Raw genomic sequence first — 21,322 nt, 5'->3', positions numbered from 1 at the left:
CTTTGTTGTATACATTTTTAAATTTAATTTTTATTCTATATTGGACTATAGTTGATTTACAATATTGTGTTAGTTTCAGGTGTACAACTTTGCTGTATACTTGAAACTAACACAATATTGTAAATTAACTATACCTCAATAAAAACAAAAAGAACACGGAGACCCTTGAATGCCATGCTACAGAGCTAAGGCAAGAGTTGAGGTCCGAGGATAGCCTCAAGGAGAACTGATTTTGAAAATCTACTGCATTTATCAGCCTCCCTTAATTGCATGTGAAATTATATTTCTTTCTCAGGAATTCCTCCATCCTTCCCTTCATTCACTAAGTATTTATTGTACTCCTGAGATTAGGATGTGGTCCACTGAAAATCACACAAAGTTGCATATCTTTGTTTAATACTTTAACAGAATTAAATAAAGGTCAAACGATGGTAACTGGTATTAAATAGCATAGGTTCACCAGAGTGGGGCTGTTGATTTTATATAATTTCCTTTGTTTTTGGCTGACTTGCAGTCCATTGCTAATTCTAGCTTAATACTTCTTATCGCTTCAAATATATTCTTTTTATCCATAAAAATTTACTAAGCATCTACTAGGCTAGGCACTTTAGAAAGTATGAAAGAAATGTAAGCCACTAAATACATGCAGTTTATTGTATGTCAATTATATCTCAATAAAATTCTTTTAAAAAAGAAAGAAATGTAAGCCACAATACTTAATCTAAAAGAACATAGTCTTGAAAGTGGACAATACTTACAAAATTATTTCAGAGTGGTGTAAGCCTGCCAGTGAGTTTGCCACCAATTCAGGAAACTAAAGTGACTGCATCTATATTATAGGGATGGATCCTGGGTGGTTGGGAAGGGTCAAGATCACAGACAGTGAAAGTTCCAGAGAAAGCAAGATTTTAAAGTAAGTGAAAGGCAGGAAAGAGGAGATGCTATGCCTGAGGATAGCATGGGTAAAGGTCTCGAGGCACGTAGTCACAGGAGAAAATGAGAAAGGCTACAAGCTTGATTGAAGACTCTGTGCAGGATGAGGAAGTTGGCTAGATAAAGTAGGCAGATTACTGAGTGCCTTGAGGGCCAATAGGGTTGGTCACAGGTGGTAGACAGGGTGAGCCATCTCCTACTGATGGTGACAGAAATGTGGAAATTGTTGGGCTAGGTTTCCAAATAGTAGGAAAAGAGAAATGCTCTTTAATCCTGAATTTCTTGAGGAAAGAAATGCCATGTGTCCACCAGATTTTTCACCACGGGAGGGCATAGGGATCTCAGGACATTGTACCCAAGGGGGTTACATTTATAGAAAATGATGGTCTCGAATCTCAGACTGAAAATGAAACATCCTGAGGGAACCAAAGAGAAGTACCCGTCTGTTTCTTGCCAGGCTAGGGGCTGGAGGCAAACCAGGAAAGGAATCAGATAGATGTCTGCCACCTTAGAACCTTGCTGCTCAAAAATTATTTCAGAGTTTCCCTGTGTCTGGCAGCTTAGTAATTTGGGTTTAGGTGAGCTTTGCACAGAGATTGCTAACCCAACAGACCTGGGAGGTGAAGCCTTCTGTTCATCTCAAGTTTAACTATAGGCTTGACTGTCAGAGTGGCATTGCACCCTGGGATCTCACCTGGAATAGTCTCATCTTGGGCTTCAGGGACTTCCTTGTCTCAAGAGGAAGGTGGAAGTCTGAGCTTATCAGATGCTTGAGGAAGAGCTGATTCCCCTTGAGGTAGTGAGTTCTCCATTACTGGACGTTTTCAAGCAGAGGACCATTTGGCAGAGATATTGTCAAGAGAATTCATTCAACAGCTGGCTGGTCAGAATGATAATAGCTACCACTGACTGAGCACATTCTGACTGCCAGGCTCTTTGTTTAACATTTTATATACTTTCTCCCCCTGTGTCTCCATAAGGTAAGGGCTGTTGTTAACCCCATTTTATTGATACAGAAAAGAAACCTGAAGCCCAAAGAGTTTGGGATCTTGCAAAAGATCCTGTAGCCAATGAGTGATAGAGTTAAGATTTGAACCAAGCCTGTCCACACTCTATATTTTTTTTAACTTTTTATTTTCAGAAAAGTATCCTGGAGTCCATATTCTGCACAATGATACCATACAGGAAATGACTTTTAGCTATCCTCCAGCCCTGCTATTTCATAATTCCACTGCTAAGATGAAGGCACCTTTAGCTCCTGACCTTTTACTGGGACATAAAAGGCTTGGGATTAACTTTCATTTACTCTCATGTGTATGTGTTTCCTGTCATCAGGGTACATGTCCAAGGCAAAGGGGAAAATCAAATCAGAGTTTAAAAAAATATATGGGAGGAAGAGCAGAGAACACCTCTTCACACACCTCTGGAGAGCTGGGGCTTGACTGAAGACCTCATAAGTGAAGTAGCCCATGGCCAAGAGGCCAGAGACTGAGTCCTAGGACCCTGGAATGACAGGTGGGAGAGCCAGTTGGCCACCCAGCTCTGCCCCTACCTTGTTCCCAGGATGATCTCAGGCAAATCCCTTAGATGACTGGAGTTTTTGAGTTGGAAAGGGACTTAAAGTGCCCTACCCCAGATTTTTGCAAACTGTGCTCTCTAGAAACAGGGAATAATCACACTTTACTCTTCAGATATCCATTGTGAACCTACTGTGTGCCAGATATTGGTCTAGGAGCTGCCTCCAGGGCTGCTGTAAGAGGGAAGGAAGAGCAAGGAGACAAAAATGACCCCTCCTCCTCACTACTCAACCATGGCCTTCCTTATATTAGAACTGCAGTTAATATTTGTCATAAAGAAAAGCTTAAATTCCTTTAAAAAACCATGTCTATTCTAACACTCCCATTTTAAAAACCACAAACCCTAAAGAGATGAAGTGACTTGCCCAAGGTCCAGGCACCAATTACTAGCTAGTCATCACATGTGTGGAGTGAAACTCTTCCCATCATAACCCCATGTTCCATATTGCCCTGGGCCTCAGTTGCCATATTTTAGGGTGGAGGAAAGTGACCAGACCAGCTCTGTTGATATTTTTTTCCAAGACTAAATTGTTTTAATTTTCTGATTTTCTTGAACACTCACTACTTAGCCTGTATTGTCCATGGTCATATAGTAATGGTGTACTGAAGACTGACTCTTTAGCCCATGACTTTGATGATTCCTTTTCTCTCTCTCTCTGGGCCCTTTGTGTTGAAGCTGGAGAACTGGTCTGGGCTTTGTTTTACCATACTGAGCTTGTACCATGGGTCTCAGGGAAACTGGGAAGATGAACAGATTGTAACAATTACCTGTATTTATTGAGTATTCAAGGTAGTGAAGGCTTAAGCAGCTAGAGTCCATTTTTCATGTTGAATATGCAAATACCTACTTTTCTGCTCTACAAAGAAACGTAATTTTGCCAGCCCTCCAGGAACTTCCTTGTACCGTATTTAGCCATATACCTGTGCCACCAAAGAGGATCTCTGACTCTTATAATCATGTCTTTGTTTTTCTTTATAGATTTACCAACTAACATGCATTCCTAATTGTTAGAGTTTAATTTGTCTTCTTTTTGAAATTTATATAAAGGAAAAAATGCAGTATGATTTTATGTGTGTATATCTGATTTCCTTTGCTCAATATCACACTTATGGGATTTATTTATGTTGTTGTATATGGATGTAGTTTGTTTTCATTTCCATATAGGATTCTATTGAATGAATATGTCACAATTCATCCATATATAATTCTGCTGTTGATGGACATTTGAGCCGCTTACACTTTTGAATAATGAGTCTATAAATATTCTTGTATATATCTCTGGCTGCACATGTGCACGTATTTTTGTTGGATGTAAACCTAGGAGTGGTATGAGAATATTCAGTTTTAATAGATGCTGCCAAACAGCTTCCAAAGTGGTGGTACCAATTTACACTCCCACCATCAGTATGTGATGATTCTCATTGCTCCAAATTCTCTCACACACTGAAGATTGTCAGTCATTTTAATTTTAGCCATTCTGCTTGGGGTGTAGTGACAACTCACTGTGATTTTAATTTGTATCTCTCCTGATTATTCGTGAGGTTAGCTTCATTTCTATGTTTATTGAAATGTTGATATGCTTTTTAAAGGGATAATAGTTCATGCCTTTTTCCCTTTTGCTACTGGTGTGTCTTAGAATTATTAAGTGAATATGGCAAGGTCACGGGACATGAAATTAAATATAAGAGTAATCAATTCTATTTTGATATACCAGCAACAAAAAGTTATCATATTTTTTAAAGATACAGTTTATAATAACTTCAAAAAACATTACATATCTAGAAAATAGATACAACAATGTGCAAGATCTCTGTACCGAAAACTAGAAAACATCACTGAAAGAAATACAATTTCTTATTGACTTGTTGATGTCTAGATGTGAGCCCTTGGTCAAATGTGTGTGTTGAAAATATTGTCTTCCTTCCTGTAGCTTGTATTTGCACTCTATTAATGGTATCTCTTGATGTAATGGTATCTCTTAACATACAGAATAGAAATTGTTCATCTTAATGCAGTTCAGTTGATCAGTTTTTTCCTTTATGTACATTTTACATCCTATTTAAGAAGACTTCTCCCACCCTGAGGTCAAGATATTTTCTTAGATTACCTTCTGGTGGCTTTATGTTTTCCATTTAGATTATTCCACCTGGAATCAATTCTTTTATATGGTTTGATACAGGGGTCTAGAATCAATTTTTTCGTACAGGTATCCAACTGATGGCATCATTTATTGAAAGTTCATCCTTTCTCCACTGAACTTCAGTGGCATCTTTGTTATAAATCAAGTGACCAAGTATATGTGGTTCTGTTGCTGGTCTTCCTTTACTATTCCATTGGTCTCTTTGTATATCTTAGGTCTTAAATTTAACCTGTCTTGATATCTGGGACGGTAAGTCTTTCCACCTTATCCTTCTTCAAAATTGTTTACAATCTGTTGTTATACATTTACATTTTCATATAAATTTTAGAATCGATATGTCAAGCTATGAAAAAAAAAACTACAGGATCTGAGATGGGCTTTAACTTACATGTCAGTTTGGGGGAATTGATATCTTTAAATATTGTCTCTCAATCCAAAAAGATAATATATTCCTCTACTTATTTAGGTCTTCTTGTATTCCTTTCAGTGATGTGTTGTGCTTTTCAGTACAGAGATCTTGCACATTGTTATATCTATTTTCTAGGTATTTACCTTTTTTGAAGTTATTATAAACTGTATCTTTAAAAAATATTATGTTATAAATTGTTTGTTGCTGGTATATCAAAATAGAAATGATTACTCATATTTAATTTCATGTCCAGCGACCTTGCCATATTCACTTAGTAATTCTAATATTTTTCTGTAGTGTTTTGGAGCTTTTCTATAAATATAATCTTGTCACCTATGAATAATGACACCATTTTTTTTTCTGCTAACTTGGTCATGATGTTAACTCCTCTATCCTGTTTACTAATATTTTTTTATTTTTTGGGGGGTACACCAAGTTCAATCATCTGTTTTTATACACATATCCCCGTATTCCCTCCCTTCCTTGACTCCCACCCTCAAGTCCCCCCCACCCTCCCCACCCCAGTCCTCTAAGGCATCTTCCTTCCTCAAGTTGGACTCCCTTTGTTATACAACAACTTCCCACTGACATCTATTTTACAGTTGGTAGTATATATATGTCTGTGCTACTCTCTCACTTCATCTCAGTTTCCCCTTCACCCCCTGCCCCCTCCCATACCTCGAGTTCTCCAGTCCATTCTCTGTATCTGTGTCCTTGTTCTTGTCACTGAGTTCATCAGTACCATTTTTAGATTCCGTATATGTGAGTTAGCATACAATATTTGTCCTTCTCTTTCTGACTTACTTCACTCTGTATGACAGATTGTAGTTCTATCCACCTCATGACATATAGCTCCATCTCGTCCCTTTTTATAGCTGAGTAATATTCCATTGTATATATATGCCACATCTTCTGTATCCATTCATTTGTTGATGGGCATTTCGGTTTCTTCCATGTCCTGGCTATTGTAAATAGTGCTGCAATAAACATTATGGTACAAGTTTCTTTTGGGATTATGGTTTTCTTTGGGTATATGCCCAGGAGTGGGATTACTGGATCATATGGTAGTTCTATTTGTAGTTTTTTAAGGAACCTCCAAATTGTTTTCCATAGTGGCTGTACCAACTTACAGTCCCACCAACAGTGCAGGAGAGTTCCCTTTTCTCCACACCCTCTCCAACATTTGTTGATTCCAGATTTTGTGATGATGGCCATTCTGATTGGTGTGAGGTGATACCTCATTGTGGCTTTGATTTGCATTTCTCTGATGATTAGTGATGTTGAGCATCTTTTCATGTGTTTGTTGGCCATCTGTATGTCTTCTTTGGAGAAATGTCTATTTAGGTCTTCTGCCCATTTGTGGATTGGGTTATTTGCTTTTTTGGTATTATGCTTCATGAGCTGCTTGTATATTTTGGAGGTTAATCCTTTGTCTGTTGTTTCATAGGCAATTATATTTTCCCATTCTGAGGGTTGCCTTTTAGTCTTGTTTATGGTTTCTTTCGCTGTGCAAAAGCTTTTAAGTTTCATGAGGTCCCGTGTGTTTATTCTTGATTTTATTTCCATGATTCTAGGAGGTGGGTCAAAAAGGATCTTGCTTTGACTAATATTTTGTATAAGACTTTTTTCATCCTGATTATGAAATAAAGTGCCTTTATTTTCTTTTCTTATAAAGTCCTTGTTAAAGTTGATATCAGAGTTGTGCTGACCTCAGAAGAAGAATAGGGGAGTGCTCCCTCTTTCTATTCTCTGAAAGAGCCATGTAAAATGGTTGTTATTTATTTCTTAACTGTTTTATAGAACCCAGAAGAGAGGTAATATGGAGTTTTCTTTGTGTAAAGCATTAAATGTCTTGAATAGTTATAGCACAAGTCAATTTTGCTGTTCTTTTTGTGATAGCTTTAATAATTTATATTAAGTAGGAATTTTCCTATTTCATCTATATTTTCAAATATCTTGTCATAAATTTGTTCATAATATCCTCTAATTATCTTTTTCATGTCTGTAGGACTTGTAGTGATGTTACTTTTTATATTACTGACTTTGGTTGTTTTTGTGTTTGTCTGCTCTTGCACTTTCTCTAAGATTTTTTAGGGGTTTGTTTTGACTTTGTTGATCATTTCTTTGTACGTTCCTTATTTAATTAATTTCTATACTGTATTTTCTTCTCTCGCTTATGTTCTTGAAATGGATGCTTAGCTCATTAGTTTTTTTTTACAGCTTTTCTTCTTTTCTAATGTATGTGTTTTTAAAGCCATACTTTGGAGGTAGGTGTGTTTCCCTCTAAAGTTATGTTTCACTATTGATACATCATTCATTTCTTGACTTCTTTCAGATTTAGTAAATTTTTTATTTTTCCACTTTTTACTCATTAATTTGGAAAGTTGACAACCCTTAACTATTCTTTTCATGGTTACACTAGAGATTACAACATTTATTCTTGACCTACCAAATCTTATTATATACTGCTATTTATACCATCTTCCCAGACAGTGCAAAGATCTTAGAACATTGCAGCTTTATTTTTTTTCAGCCAACATACACACCATGATTGTTGTATACTTTTTGTATTTTTAAATTCAACAAAATGTAATATGTGGGAAATATAGTGGATATAGTGGAAAACCCTAACATACATGTAAATGGAATGGTCATACAGAGAGACTATGAGAATTCAGAAATAATATCTGAAGAGTCAATTGCCAAGAGCTTTCTAAACCTGATAAAAGACATTAAGACACAAACTCAAGAAGTCCAATGTACACAAAGCACATTAAAATAAAAGAAATCATACACAGACACAACATAGTACCATTGCTGAAAGCCAAAGACAAACCCTTAAAAGCATTCAGAGTGAGGAAAGGGTGAGAAACAGATTACCGAGAATTGATTAACAATAAGAATGATAGCTGATTCTTCACAAGAAACAAATGAATTCTATCTTTAAAGTGCTGAAAGAAAATAACTGCAAATGCAGACTCTGTGTCCAACAAAAACATATTTTCAAGTGAGATTGTGAGATAAAGACACCTCCATACAAATTTTAAAATGCATTTGTCAACAATAATCCCATGCTAATGGAATGCTAGAGGATATTATTCAGGGAGAAGGAAAATTATTCCAGATGGAAACTCAGAGATGCAGAATAGAATAAAAGGGAAAAAATATAAATATATGGGTAAATATAAATAAATATGGACTGAATAAAACATCAATAATAACTTTTCATCCTTTTCTCTTCCTATGCTTTAATCCTGTTATTTTCCTTTTGATCTTAAAGTTTACTAATTCTCTTTTAAGAAGCATCCGATCTGCCATTTTGCCTGTAAAATTCTTGACGTCAGTTTTGTAACTTTTAAAATTTGGAATTTTCTCTTGATTATTTTGCATGACATTCAACAGTCTGCTGAAATTACCAGTCTTGTATTTTACCCCCTGGAAGGTAGTAAACATAGTTGATTATAAAACATATGTCTGATTACTCTAATATCTTGAGCCCCTGTGGGTATCTACCTATTTTCTCTTCATTCCTGTTCTTTTTTATCTATGTTGTTTTATCTTCTGGTGTAACTGGTTAAAAAATTATTTTTATTTTATGCTGGACACTGTATTACAGATTTTTCTGAAGAAATCATTTGAGACATAGGGTTATGTTATCTTTTTCCCTAATGACTGTATGTTTGCTTTACTGATAGCAATTCATTTTCATTTTAATACAATTTCAGTGACTGGGATGATTTGAATCTAAACTGCAGTTCCTGCAAGCACCTATTTCCAGGTTCATCCTCCCTCCTATTGGGCAGTTATTCTGGGTCCCAACCCAAAGTGATCATTGTTTAATAGCCTCATTCCACTGCCACCACTTTTTAATCCTGAACTCCAATCCCCACCTTCTTATTCCTGACTCCTCTTGAGTTTAGCTGCTTCCTCTGGAATTGGTAAATGTCTCCAGGGCAAAAGTAGTTCCAAATACATGGCTTACTTATTGACTTTCCTCCAGCCCCAGATTCTGGCCCTGCAATTTTTCACTCTCTTGTTAGCTCTTTATATCTTCAAGCAGATTTTAAGTACTTTATCCAGTTTTTCTGTTTGTCCTCATTAGTCCAAATTATATAGTTTTTCATTAACGCAAGTGAAAGTCCTATGCCTTCTCTTAAAAAATTCACAGACCTGTCCACAATAGGCTGACCATGGGCACTGGCTTCTCCCTTTAGATAAGGCATGCATTTCCCCAGTCACCATAGTATCCAGCTGGTCACTTCTCTTTTACATCAGTCTAGTCACTCTTGGCATTTAGGATTTAGACTCTTGCCTTAAATTCTTTCTAAAACAAAGCAAAAAATAAACTTTCCAATAGGCACTATTTGACCTTCCTGGGTTTATTTCTTCTAAATTAGGTTTTATATACTTGGTAAATAAAGGTTAGGTTTTTTATCATTTTGTTGGGAAAAAGCTCCTAAAGGTTTTAGAGGGTTGTTTTCATTCTCCTCTTCATGTGCCTGGAAGATCTGGAATGTTTAATGGTCCCAGGCTTGCTCTGTGAGGATAGACTGCCAGACTGTCTTGTGCTGCAGAACATCTGTACTAAAAGCTGGTTTCTAGCCTTGGTCATGATGTCAGACCAGGACAGTGTTGAATGGAAGACTGAATACAAACAGATGGTGTATAGCTCCCACGGGGTGTGGAGTCCACTTCCAGAGCCAGTAGAAGTGTGTTAATACCATTAGGGTATTAACTTAGTGAAAGCAAAGTGAAAACAAAATCATAAAAAAAAAAAAAATGAGATAGAAGATTCAACTCTTCCTGTCAGTAATCAGGAAATCTATCTGCTTAAGGACTAGTGGATTCAGAATCGACTTTGTCAAAGAGTCACTAAAATGGAATAAAGCCTACAAAGATTTCCAGATACCCTAGGGAAGACAAAAGGGTGTGATCTTTCTTAAAAAATGAACTCCTGTCCTTTGCTCAGTCTAATTCAGTGAAAATTTTCTGAGTACAACTACTCTATGCAAAATAATCTCTACTTTCAGGAAGAAGATACTTTCCCTAATTGTGGTTAAGAGTGTAGTTTCCACAACCTGGCTGCCTGGATTCCAATCCCAGCTCTCCTGTATACTAACAATGTGACTTCAGGCATGTTATTTAATTTCTCTGTGTTGTAATTTTCCCATATATAAAATAGAAATAGTGATACTTAACTCACAGGGTGAGGATTAAAAACAAAAGTAATGCATGTAAAATACCTAGAACAGTGACTGATCTCAAAAACTTCCCATGGATCCTGGGAAGCTCTTTGAAAACACAACTTCCCAGGATCCATGCATAGAGAGTCTGATTTAGTAGATCTGGAATGGGCCTGGGAAGCTGACTTTTTTTTAAAAAAAGCCTCACTGGTGATTATGATATACAACCATTTTAGAACCACTGGACTCTGGTGTACCAATTATTAAATACCTGCAGCCAATTGTTAAATATTCATGAATTTTGCAAACTGGTTGTTAACCCATCAGTAGCTATTGGCTATGGTAGGATTATTTACATCATGAAAATTGGCAAATGCTACATCTTTTTTTTTTTTTTTTTTCTGGAGAGCTGGTTGATTATCACATCACAGGTACAAGCTTCTCAGCTCCTGGGATTTGGAGTGTCTTTGTCTGACCCTCTTTTGGTTGGGACCCCAAATCATCTCTGTTCTCTGAGGCTGTATTGATTGAGGTTTGGATCTCCCACGGAATGGGCATTCCTGTGGTTGAAAGGGCTGTCAGCTAGATATCTCTGATCCATATTTAAACTCTCATTTCTTCAGTGTGAGGCAGAGGTGGAAAACTGCCTAGTGGTTACTCCAGCTTACAGATATGTGATGGCTCTTACAAAGATCTAAAGTAAAATTTGAGGCATCTTTTGCAAAATCATAGCATTGCAGATTAAAATCCAGATTCTCTTTAAAGCTTTTCTTTAGGAAAAAAAAAAAAAAAAAAGCAAGAATCTGGACCTGTTTCTCACTTGACAAATTCTGGCTAAATCTAAGTGACCATTGGTAAGGGGGAAAATGTTCTGTCACCTGCCCGTTAGTTCATTTATGCTTCTTGCCTGGCCCCTGAGCTTACAACTCAGTGAAGCAGTGCGCTTTGCTGGAAAAGGTGACAGACCAGGACTTCGGATGTGAGCTTCTAGTCATGACGCTGCTTTTAACTCACTGTGTAGCCTTGGCTAACTCACTTTCCCTATAGAAGCCCTAGTTTCTCATTTCCATCCTGGTAGAATGCTCACCTTGTCTGCCTCTCAATGACTCTGGGATGTTCTGAAATGGGAGAGTGTGAGACCTTGACTGCCAACTGCAGAAAAGTAAAGAATCATTGCTAAATGTTGATTCCTATTATCTACCATCCTGTTAGTGGGGATGAGTGATCCCAGAACAAGTTCTGATAGGGGAAAATCTTTGAATGCATTGGCACACTGAGAATGAATGGGAAGGGAGGGCTCCATGGTGAGAAAAGCACATAAAACAGAAATAACCAGTGAAATTGCTGAATCTTCAGTCTTGCTCAGGAAGCTTTGGGAACATGAGAAGATCATATTATTAACTACCTCCACTTTATAGATAAGAAAATAAGGGCTCAAAGGGAACAGGGGCTTGGAATCAGATCTGCATATCAATCCTAGCAACATTCCTTAACCTCTCTGAGCCTCTGTTTCCTCTTGTGTAAAATGGGACTGTAAGAATCTATCTTATAACGCATTGTGAAGACAAAGTGAGATAATGTGCTTTCGGTACCTAAAACATATTGCAAGTGTCCATTAAGTGACAGCTGCTGTTATTAACTCAAATCAGGCATATGCTAAGTGAACCACTGGCAAACTGGGAAGTAGTTAAGAGAATAAGACATATTGCTAGTGATATTTCCATACCAGAAAAGAACTTTTCGTCAACCAGATGGGGCTTCTTTTACTTCCCATTGCACTGAGGTAACTTAAATCAGCATTTTTCCTAGCATTTGCTACAAGAGTCATAAGATACCCAACCATAATGCCCAAATGAAGGGCAAGTACTGAGAGCCAGAGGAGGTATTAGCATTATAAAGCATTTGCAGAGTTGAACTGGTGTGTACTTCCCCTTCAAAAATCCTTAAATGTTGGCCCTACTCAGCTGGAAATGAAAAATCTGGGCCCAAAGAACATTTATTTATTTTTGATTTTCACTGCTTTTCACCGCCACATCTGAATATCAAGGCAGGAAGTGTTCAAGCTCCTCTGGGCTCCTGAAGGCTGGAACAAATTAGAATTCTTGGAGAGACAGCCCTTCTTTGGGACTAAACTCCTTTTTCTTTTCCTTTTTTCCAATAAAATTTTTGGTTCCAGAGAGTCCTTTCTCAGCCACTCCTTTCCTGATGCAATTCTGTTTGATTTCCACCAAGCAGCTCCTGAAAGGAGCCACTGAACCATGCTGCGGCCAGCATTTCAATTCCTGAACACCAGTTTTCTGGCAGGAGCTGTTCCAGAAGCATCTTTATATCCAGCAATCATGTATTTAACCAAAATGATTGACACAGCATTTCCCCCCTCTCCAACGTTTCCAGCCCATTAGCCTTATTTGTCTTCCATGGAAAGACCCCCCGTTTTGGTTTCCTGCCAGATCAGTGAACGTACAAACATATGCATAAGGCAAACACACCTACACACACAGAGCTGTAATAGGTGCTGTGTCTGTATCTGTGCTGAATATTCAACAGTTCATTTCTAGACTTCATGTCTCCACTGAAGTTTTAGGCACTTGCTTCTTTCCTTCTTTCTTATCTCCCCTTCTTTCTCTTCCCCTCCCTTCCTACTTCTTTATTTTCTTTCTACTTTTCCCAGAAACTGCCTCTATTTTTTGGTAGTCATTATAGAATCTCATATTCTTCAGTGTCAAAGAGGCTTGAGAAGCTTTTTTTATACAATCCTCTTGCTTTAGTTTTGAGAAATCTGTGTGCTAGGAAGGAAATCATATGCCACAAATGGATTTTCTTTGCCTTTAGGAAAACTTACAAGCTCCACAGGCATCATCCAGCACTGCATGGCTTGGACCATGCAAAACTGTGTCAGCCACCTTTCCACCTCAGTCTTTACACTGTAACCCAGTCCCTGCCTCAGGGCTTTACACATGCTTTTCTTTCTTCCTACATAGGCTTTCACACATAGGCACACACCTCTTCTTCACCACTCGACCTTCTATTTATTCTTTAAGTCTCAACTCAAATGGTACTCCTCAGACCACACACTGTATCCTGTTCATTTCCTTCCTGGCACTCATCAAATTTGTAATTATGTATTTAGTTGTTTAATGTCTCTTCACCTGTTAGAAAGCAAGATCTCTAGGGACAAACACCATGTCCCTTCCCCTCCCTCCACTATTTCTTCAGTGCCATATACAGTGCCTGGCATTTGACAGTAACAACAGATATTAATTAACAAGAAAATAATAGTGTCTAACATTTATTGAGAACATGCAAGTTTCAGAGACACTGTTTTAAGATTTTTACATGTATTAACTCATTTAATACTTAAAACTATCCTAGGAGGCAGATATGATTATTATCCCCATTTTATAGGTAAGGAAACTGAGTGGTCAAGTCACCCACCCACTATTACACAGCTGGAAAGTAGCAGAGTGAGTTTCTAACCGAGGCATTCAGACACCAAAGCCTGAACCCTCATCCAGGCCATGCTGTGTCTCTATGAAGTACTCCATTAGTATTCATTGAAAGAATAAAGGAAGAATTTATCCAAATTGATTAGCAGCAAAACTAGGTTAAAACTTAAATTGCTTGATTGATAATCCACTCCTATTTCTATGCAAACAGAGAGCCTATCAGGTACCAGAATAATGCAGTAAAAAGAAAGAGGGGCAAATTAAAAAATCAGTCTGCTGCTGATAAGGACTATTGCGGCATGAACTAGAAATCATCCTTTTAGATTTAGCCAGGACCTAGTGGCAGGTGGAAAAACACTGAACCATTGAAGAGGACTTAAGATAAGGAATCAGGTTCTCTGGAAACATCAAGCGGATTTACAGTTATCATCACTAACAATTTAGGTAATTCTCATGTTTTGGACCATATTTTCCAAACCTGATTCTAAAGTATAAGCAACCATCAGTTTTATGAAACTGCCGGTCAGAATTCTAGGACGAAAGCTCCAGGAGGGTACCTTGTTCGCTACTATATCCACAGCATGTGGAAGAGTGCCTGACACGCAGTAACAGTGCTCAATAAACATTTGTTTAATGAATTAATGCAAAATGCACATCAACAAATCCATCAGCAGGTACTCACTATCTGTTATTAAGTCTATGCAGTTCAAGGCATAATAAGGAACACAAAGAAAAATAAGTCAGATTCCTTTTCATGGAGAGGTTCTCATCTAGGTGGACCTACTAACAATTACCACTATCAATAAAAGCCATCATCTTGGGGATTTGCTTTGTCTAGGTGCTGTGCTTTGTCTCTTTATATATTATTAGGTCATTTTCATACTTGTAACATCCTTAAGATGATGGCACTACTACTAGTCTCCATTTGCAGATGTAGAAACAGAGGTTTAGAGTTGCCAGTTCCTTGACCACAGTCACAAAGCCAGGATCTGGTGGAGTTGAAGTCAGGTTTGTTTGACTTTGGCATCAACTATGCCAGATGTATTCATCCTGTTATTTCAATATCACTGTCTATGAGTGAAAGGCATGCTGGGACTACAAGAGTTTGCAATATTAGAGAGTGGGGGCAGGGACAGAGGAAGCACTGCAGGTAACACCGCTCAACCTCTCCAGGTCTACATATGCTGCTGACCTGGGTCCGAAATATTCCCATTCTTCACCTGCCACAATCCTATTTGCTGTATAGGTCCCAGATTCAGTGACACCTCTTGCTGGAAGGGTTCTCAAACACTGTACAATTGGGTTAGTTATGCCCTCCTTCATGACTCTTCATCATAATACTTCTCACCCCATGTTCTAATCACTTGTGTTTCCCACCTGCTAGTCCTTGTGTTCTTCCAGGATAATATCATTCCAGGGCTAGTACAGTGCCTGACATGTAGTTTTAGTAAGTATTTATGAAATCAATGAATTTTAGGTAGAAAGTACCACATATGGATCCAACTGCTATACAGCAGAATTCAAAGGGAGGAGTACATTTGGAGGCATTAATTGAAGCTTCAGGACAAAGAACTGCTGAAAAATTGGGTAAGATGCTCATGCAGCACTGCACTGCGCATGTGTGGATGTAATGGCCTCTGTGGATGAGCGGTGTGCCACGTGGTCCCAGAAATGTCAGCGTGGCAGAGGTGTCCTGCATGTGCCTGCTCACAGCCAGGGAACTTCTTGCTGCGCTGCTGTCACTGGTGCTCAGTACTGCCCGCCTTCCTCCCCTCCCCACCCTGCTCTGGGCTGCTAGGCTAAGGCCAGAGAGAGACTCAAGAGCACAAGGCTATCATGGTGGTGAAGCTGGGCCCAGAGCTACGTATACACTTAATCTTATCAAAATGAGTGTACGTAAAGCAATCTGAAGCAAATTCAAGACCACAAAACTTACTGACTAAAACACATGGTATTGTTTATACCAAGAATAAAAGTGTTTGGAGAAAGACCCATTATTCTGCTAAATCATGATGGAGGCAGAAGAAGAATGGCCCTAGAGGACAACCTATTACTTGGAATTATCTAAAATGGAACTTTATGTCCCCTTGAATGGTCCGTTAGTTCCAATACTGTGAAGAAATTAAGAGCCGAGAAGCCAGGTCTTAAAACCCATGATCAGATGACTATGATTAACAAGAAAAAGAAAAGAACTTTAGAAGAATATTTCCAGACATTTCAAATTATTCATCAGTTTACTACTAGCCCTGAAGATATTTTCAGGGCCACAAAAGATGTCATTAAAGAATTCACAGATAATAGTGTCAAGTGCCTGAAACTAAGGAGCACACCAAGAAGAGAAAATGCTACAAGGAATGACTAAAAAGACTTACAAGGATTCTGTACTTGAGAGTATAAAACAGTCTGAAAAAGAAAATGTACACAATGGTGTTAGGTATTTGACGGCAATCGACAGAAGAGTTGGCCCTTCACTAGCCAAGGAGACTGTTAAGCTTGCTCAAGAGTTCTTCCTTTCTACTGAGGACGCAGTTCTTGGGCTTGACCTTGGTGGAGACCCTACCATTGTACAAGCCAGACTTCTCAGAACCTCTTTTAGGAGCTGAAAAAGCAAATCTGAAGTTGCCATTACATCTTACAGAAATTCCAAAGCAAAGAAGAAAGAAAGAGAGGGAGGGAGGGAGGGAGGGAGGGAGGGAGGGAGGGAGAAAGAAAAAAAAAAAAGAAAACCACGTAAGTACTCCTGGATCTGCCTCCTGATAGAATCAGGCAAGCAACATTTCTCAGTTCCGCTAGGGGAGGATCCCTGGATCTGGTGGACTTTGTGAGGCACCACCAGGTACCACTGAGTAAGGCTTAGGGCTTCTGGTCCTGCAGACAAACCTCTGTTCCTTCTTCCCCCATCCCCAAAGTTGCAATCCATATGGAGAGAATTACTGTTCTAAAAATATAAATATCATTTAGAAAAAAATGTTCTGAAGTTGAGTTGGGGGCACTGTGATCATTAAGACTCCTGTCTGGATGTTTGGACTATGTGAACCTAGGAAAGTTATTCTCTCTGAGCCTCAATTTTCTCATCTATACCTTTGAGATGACAAAAATTAAATTGTTGGGAAGTCAAAATGACATAATACATTAGGAGCTCAGCTGAGTGCCCTGTTCTTTGTAAGTATTCGTTTCTCATGGCCACTGCTGCTGCTACTGGCCTTCTAGTAGTATTATTAGGCAAAGTCGGGAGAGTAAGGCATTTTATGTAAAAGTGCACTTCTGAGGAAAAGTACAGAGATATGAAGAAATGTCCTGCCCTAGGGTATAAAGACAATTCACAGCATTGGCAAAAAAAAATGCTGTAGATATCTCGTGCTGAGAGATTCCTCTGAACCAAGGAATCAAATGCTCAGAAAATTAGAGAATTGGTGAAACCATGCTCCATTCCTGTTTTTAAGAGTTAAATGTCAAAATGAAGAATCCAGTGTATGTGCCTGAATCCAATGTGTGTGTGTTTTCCACTAAACATATAGGCGAGGCTCTGCACAGTGGCTGCCATCCTTTTCCCAGGAAATGATTCCCTGGGGGTATGGGCTGCTGTCTCTTATTCTTTCTGGAGCAGAGTGGTGTATCATTAGACATCGTTTTGTCTAGAAGTATGGTACTAGTTTTGGCTCTATGTCTAGACATCTAGTCTTTTCCTAACATTGCCCAAGTAGAAATGTGAAAAGATGTGATTCGGTCCTTGTGACCGGTCTGAGGGAGAGCAGGTATGCTGGTATAGGTGATCCCTTAATTGGTCTCTTGCCATTGATCTCCACTGAAATACCTACTTTCAGTCCATAAGACCTTATAGAAGTAGCCAATTAAAGTGTACTCCAGAGTAGTTCATTCATCTCATCTCATACTACAGTGGGTCTCCATGGCGCATTAAAACTGCTTATCCTTCTCTTTATATCTGTTATTTGAGTTTACCCTCCCTTCTGTCTTCTTCCCCTTCAGTCTTTCTAATACTCTTATCACCCTAAACGGCTGGCAGCACTACCTACCTACCACTCTCTTCTCCCTCCAAAAACCCTCACATGCACTCTATATTTTTGGCCGTTGTGATTTTTTTCAAACTGATTCTTCAACTTAAATGCCCACATCCGATTATGATTATCAAAAGAGTCTGGACTAATGTACAGGTTGGATGTAGTAATAACTGGGAGATAACACAGGATTATTTGACATCTTGTGTATTGGTTTTCTTCCCAGAGATGACCTGTTTGGTTTGAAATTTGACTTAATTGTGTTGCTTTGGCAAGAGCAGAAGGGGATGGACTAGAAATCTCTGTGAGACTAGGATGCAGGGTTTCCTAGATGAAATCACAAGTTTAATCACAAGTTTATAATATTCTAGTTAAGCATATTATAACCTGTGGGGGTAATTTGCATTTTAACCTATGTACATCTCATTTAACCAGTTTTCAGACTTTAAGCAGCCTTGAAATTTTGCAAAACTTCTAATATACAAATGCAGAATTAAAACTTTTCTAAGCTAGATGAAAGAATTAGCGTTATTCTTACACCATGCAGGCAAGTGCATGTTGACTGTAAAACTGTATAAATGTCAGCTGAGTGATTTAACAGGCTTGGTCATTGAACTTGTTAACAACAGATGTCAGGTAAGAAAAACAGCGTAGATTGAAGGAGTGGGCACTAGCTGCTGACAGAGGGAGGAGTGACAGCTGACAAGGTGGAAGGTCCAGTAGAGACTACAGGCCCGCCACATATGAAGCTATCTGAGAACCAAAACCAACAAACAAAGCCTCAGGAGTCATCATATACACCAGTGGTCACCATTATTTATCAGCAACCAGTTATCATATGCCTACTATGTACAGGTCCCTTCCAGGAAACTGAGAATAGGAAACATTATAAAAAATATATTTCTAAGGAACCTCCATTCTGTTCTCCATAGTGGCTGTACCAATTTACATTCCCACCAACAGTGCAGGAGGGTTTCCTTCTCTCCGTACCCTCTCCAGCATTTATTGTTTACAGATATTTTGATGATGGCCATTCTGACCAGTGTGAGGTGATACCTCATTGTGGCTTTGACTTGCATTTCTCTAATGATTAGTGATGTTGAGCACCTTTTCATGTGTTTGTTAGCCATTTGCATGTCTTCTTTGGAGAAATGTCTATTTAGGTCTTCCGCCCATTTTTGGATTGGGTTATTTGCTTTTTTGGTATTAAGCTGCATGAGCTGCTTGTATATTTTGGAGATTAATCCTTTGTCACTTGCTTCATTGGCAAATATTTTCTCCCATTCTGAGGGTTGTCTTCTTGTCTTGTTTATGGTTTCTTTTGCTGTGCGAAAGCTTTTACATTTCATTAGGTCTTATTTGTTGATTCTTGATTTTATTTCCATTCTTCTAGGAGGTGGGTCAAAAAGGATCTTGCTTTGATGTGTGTCATAGAGTATTCTGCCTGTGTTTTCCTCTAAGAGTTTTATAGTGTCTGGCCTTACATGTAGGTCTTTAATCCATTTGGAGTTTATTTTTGTGTATGGTGTTAGGAAAATAGAATTACCATGTGACCCAGCAATCCCACTCCTGGGCATATACCCAGAGAAAACCATAATCCAAAAAGAAACATGTACCACAATGTTCATTGCAGCACTATTTACAATAGCCAGGACATGGAAGCAACCTAAATGCCCATCAACAGATGAATGGATAAAGATGTGGCACATATATACAATGGAATATTACTCAGCCATAAAAAGGAATGAAATTGAGATATTTGTAGTAAGGTGGATGGACCCAGAGTGTGTCATGCAGAGCAAAGTAAGCCAGAAAGAGAGAAACAAATACTGTATGCTAACTCATATATATGGAATCTAAAAAAATGGTACTGATGAACCCAGTGACAGGGCAAGAATAAAGATACAGAGATAGAGAACGGACTTGAGGACACAGGGTGGGAGGTGAAGGGGAAGCTGGGATGAAGTGAGAGAGTAGCACTGACATATATACACTACCAAATGTAAAATAGATAGCTAATGGGAAGCTGCTGCATAACACAGGGAGATCAACTCAATGATGGGTAATGACTTAGGGGGCTGGGATAGGGAAGGTGGGAAGGAGTCACGAGAGGGAGGGGATATGGGGATATATGTATAAATACAGCTGATTCACTTTGGTGTACAGCAAAAACTGGCACAACAGTGTAAAGCAATTATATTCCAGTAAAGAGCTTAAAAAAATAACATAATAATTAAAAAAAATAGAGCTTTGCTCTGAAAATATTTACCATCTGCAACAGTATCACATTGGCCAAGCTGAAATTGTATATATTAGGCTCTTTTTACAAAGGTTGGGACATGCATAGAACCTATTAGGAGGTTTTTGTCATGAAAATATGTAAAATTATTTAGCTACTTACCAGACAAATGTGTTTACTACTTCCTTGAAGATGCCATTTCCTGACAATATTAATAATGGAGGCATTTCAGAATAATGACCTCCTAAAGTTCACACAGCTGTCTCTCTTTGCAGACTTAGAAAACACACAGCCATGACCTCACTCAGGCCAGAGGCAGGTCTTAACAGATTAATAGGACTATGGTCAGAAATGCAGTTTGGCTTAAACTGTTTTGCCTCTTTACTGTTTAATGAAAGGAAGTACCTCATTGAAGATGAATATTTTCCCTGAGTTTCCCTGGGGCTGGGGCCATGGTACCTATATGCCATTAGACAAAATGACAGTGATGTCTCATGGTGGATCAGGAACCCCCAAACTCATCTTTGTACTTGAGTCATTGGAACCATTTGGTTATTTTATTCCATCACACCAGTCATTTAGAGTTGAGGAGTCTAAAAATCTTACTCATTGCTAAAGGCTGATTTAGGGCATTTTCCTGGGGGAAAGATCTCCTCTATAAAGGAAACTCAAGAAGCCCAAGAAGGTGGACTCTTTGTCTGCTGAGAGACAGAAGAGGTCATCAGGCAGTGACAGAGCCCATGGTGCTAGGGAGTAAGATGAATTATCACCCATATGATATGGAAGGTTTGGGAGAGAGTGAGTGTAATGGTAGCCTTATAAAAGCAACAGGCAGAACCAGGACCAGGCACTAATTTAAAATGGAAAAAGGAAAGTGTATTTTTATCCCACTGTCTACCAAATTTCTTTTAGGAAAAAAGAAATGAGAGTAGGAGGAAATTAAGAGTAGGAAAATGGTATACAACTGCTTGGCCTTTCAAGTGTGTCTTAAATTCTGAGGCAGATCAGGAAAAACATGGTGAGGATGCTGAATGGAGAGTTAGGAAACCAGGAAAACCATGGTGGAATGAAGAATTTGAAGTCAGGAAACATAAGTTCAAGTGCAGATTTTGTGGCTGACACCCTTACTGTGTGACTTGAGGACAACATTCCCCCACCTCAGAGCATCCATCTCTTGCCTGTAATATAAGGGAGTTAGATGAAGCCTCCATGGGTCCTTCCATTCCTGGCATTCTAGGGTTTAATAATAAGCTAAAACAAGGATCTTGTTTTTTAATGTATTATAAGACACAAGGAAATGTATACAGTGAAGTGATCTATAAATTCTGCTGAACTTTAGATGTGAATTAGATACAAATACAGAATGAAAAATTAGGGT

General features: G+C 38.5%; 1 protein-coding gene and 1 pseudogene across 4 annotated transcripts in view; both read left to right on the top strand.

The window, feature by feature from the left end:
• The window catches only part of GRIA1 (glutamate ionotropic receptor AMPA type subunit 1), a 303,977-nt gene that overhangs the window by 115,611 nt on the left and 167,044 nt on the right, over window positions 1-21,322 (top strand). The window lies entirely within an intron of this gene.
• Window positions 15,699-16,546, top strand: LOC130850925 (adenosine deaminase-like protein; annotated as a pseudogene).

The sequence above is a fragment of the Hippopotamus amphibius genome, chromosome 1 (genome assembly GCF_030028045.1).
Source record: "Hippopotamus amphibius kiboko isolate mHipAmp2 chromosome 1, mHipAmp2.hap2, whole genome shotgun sequence".
Lineage (NCBI taxonomy): Eukaryota > Metazoa > Chordata > Mammalia > Artiodactyla > Hippopotamidae > Hippopotamus > Hippopotamus amphibius.
This window is presented reverse-complemented; position numbering and strand designations above follow the sequence as displayed.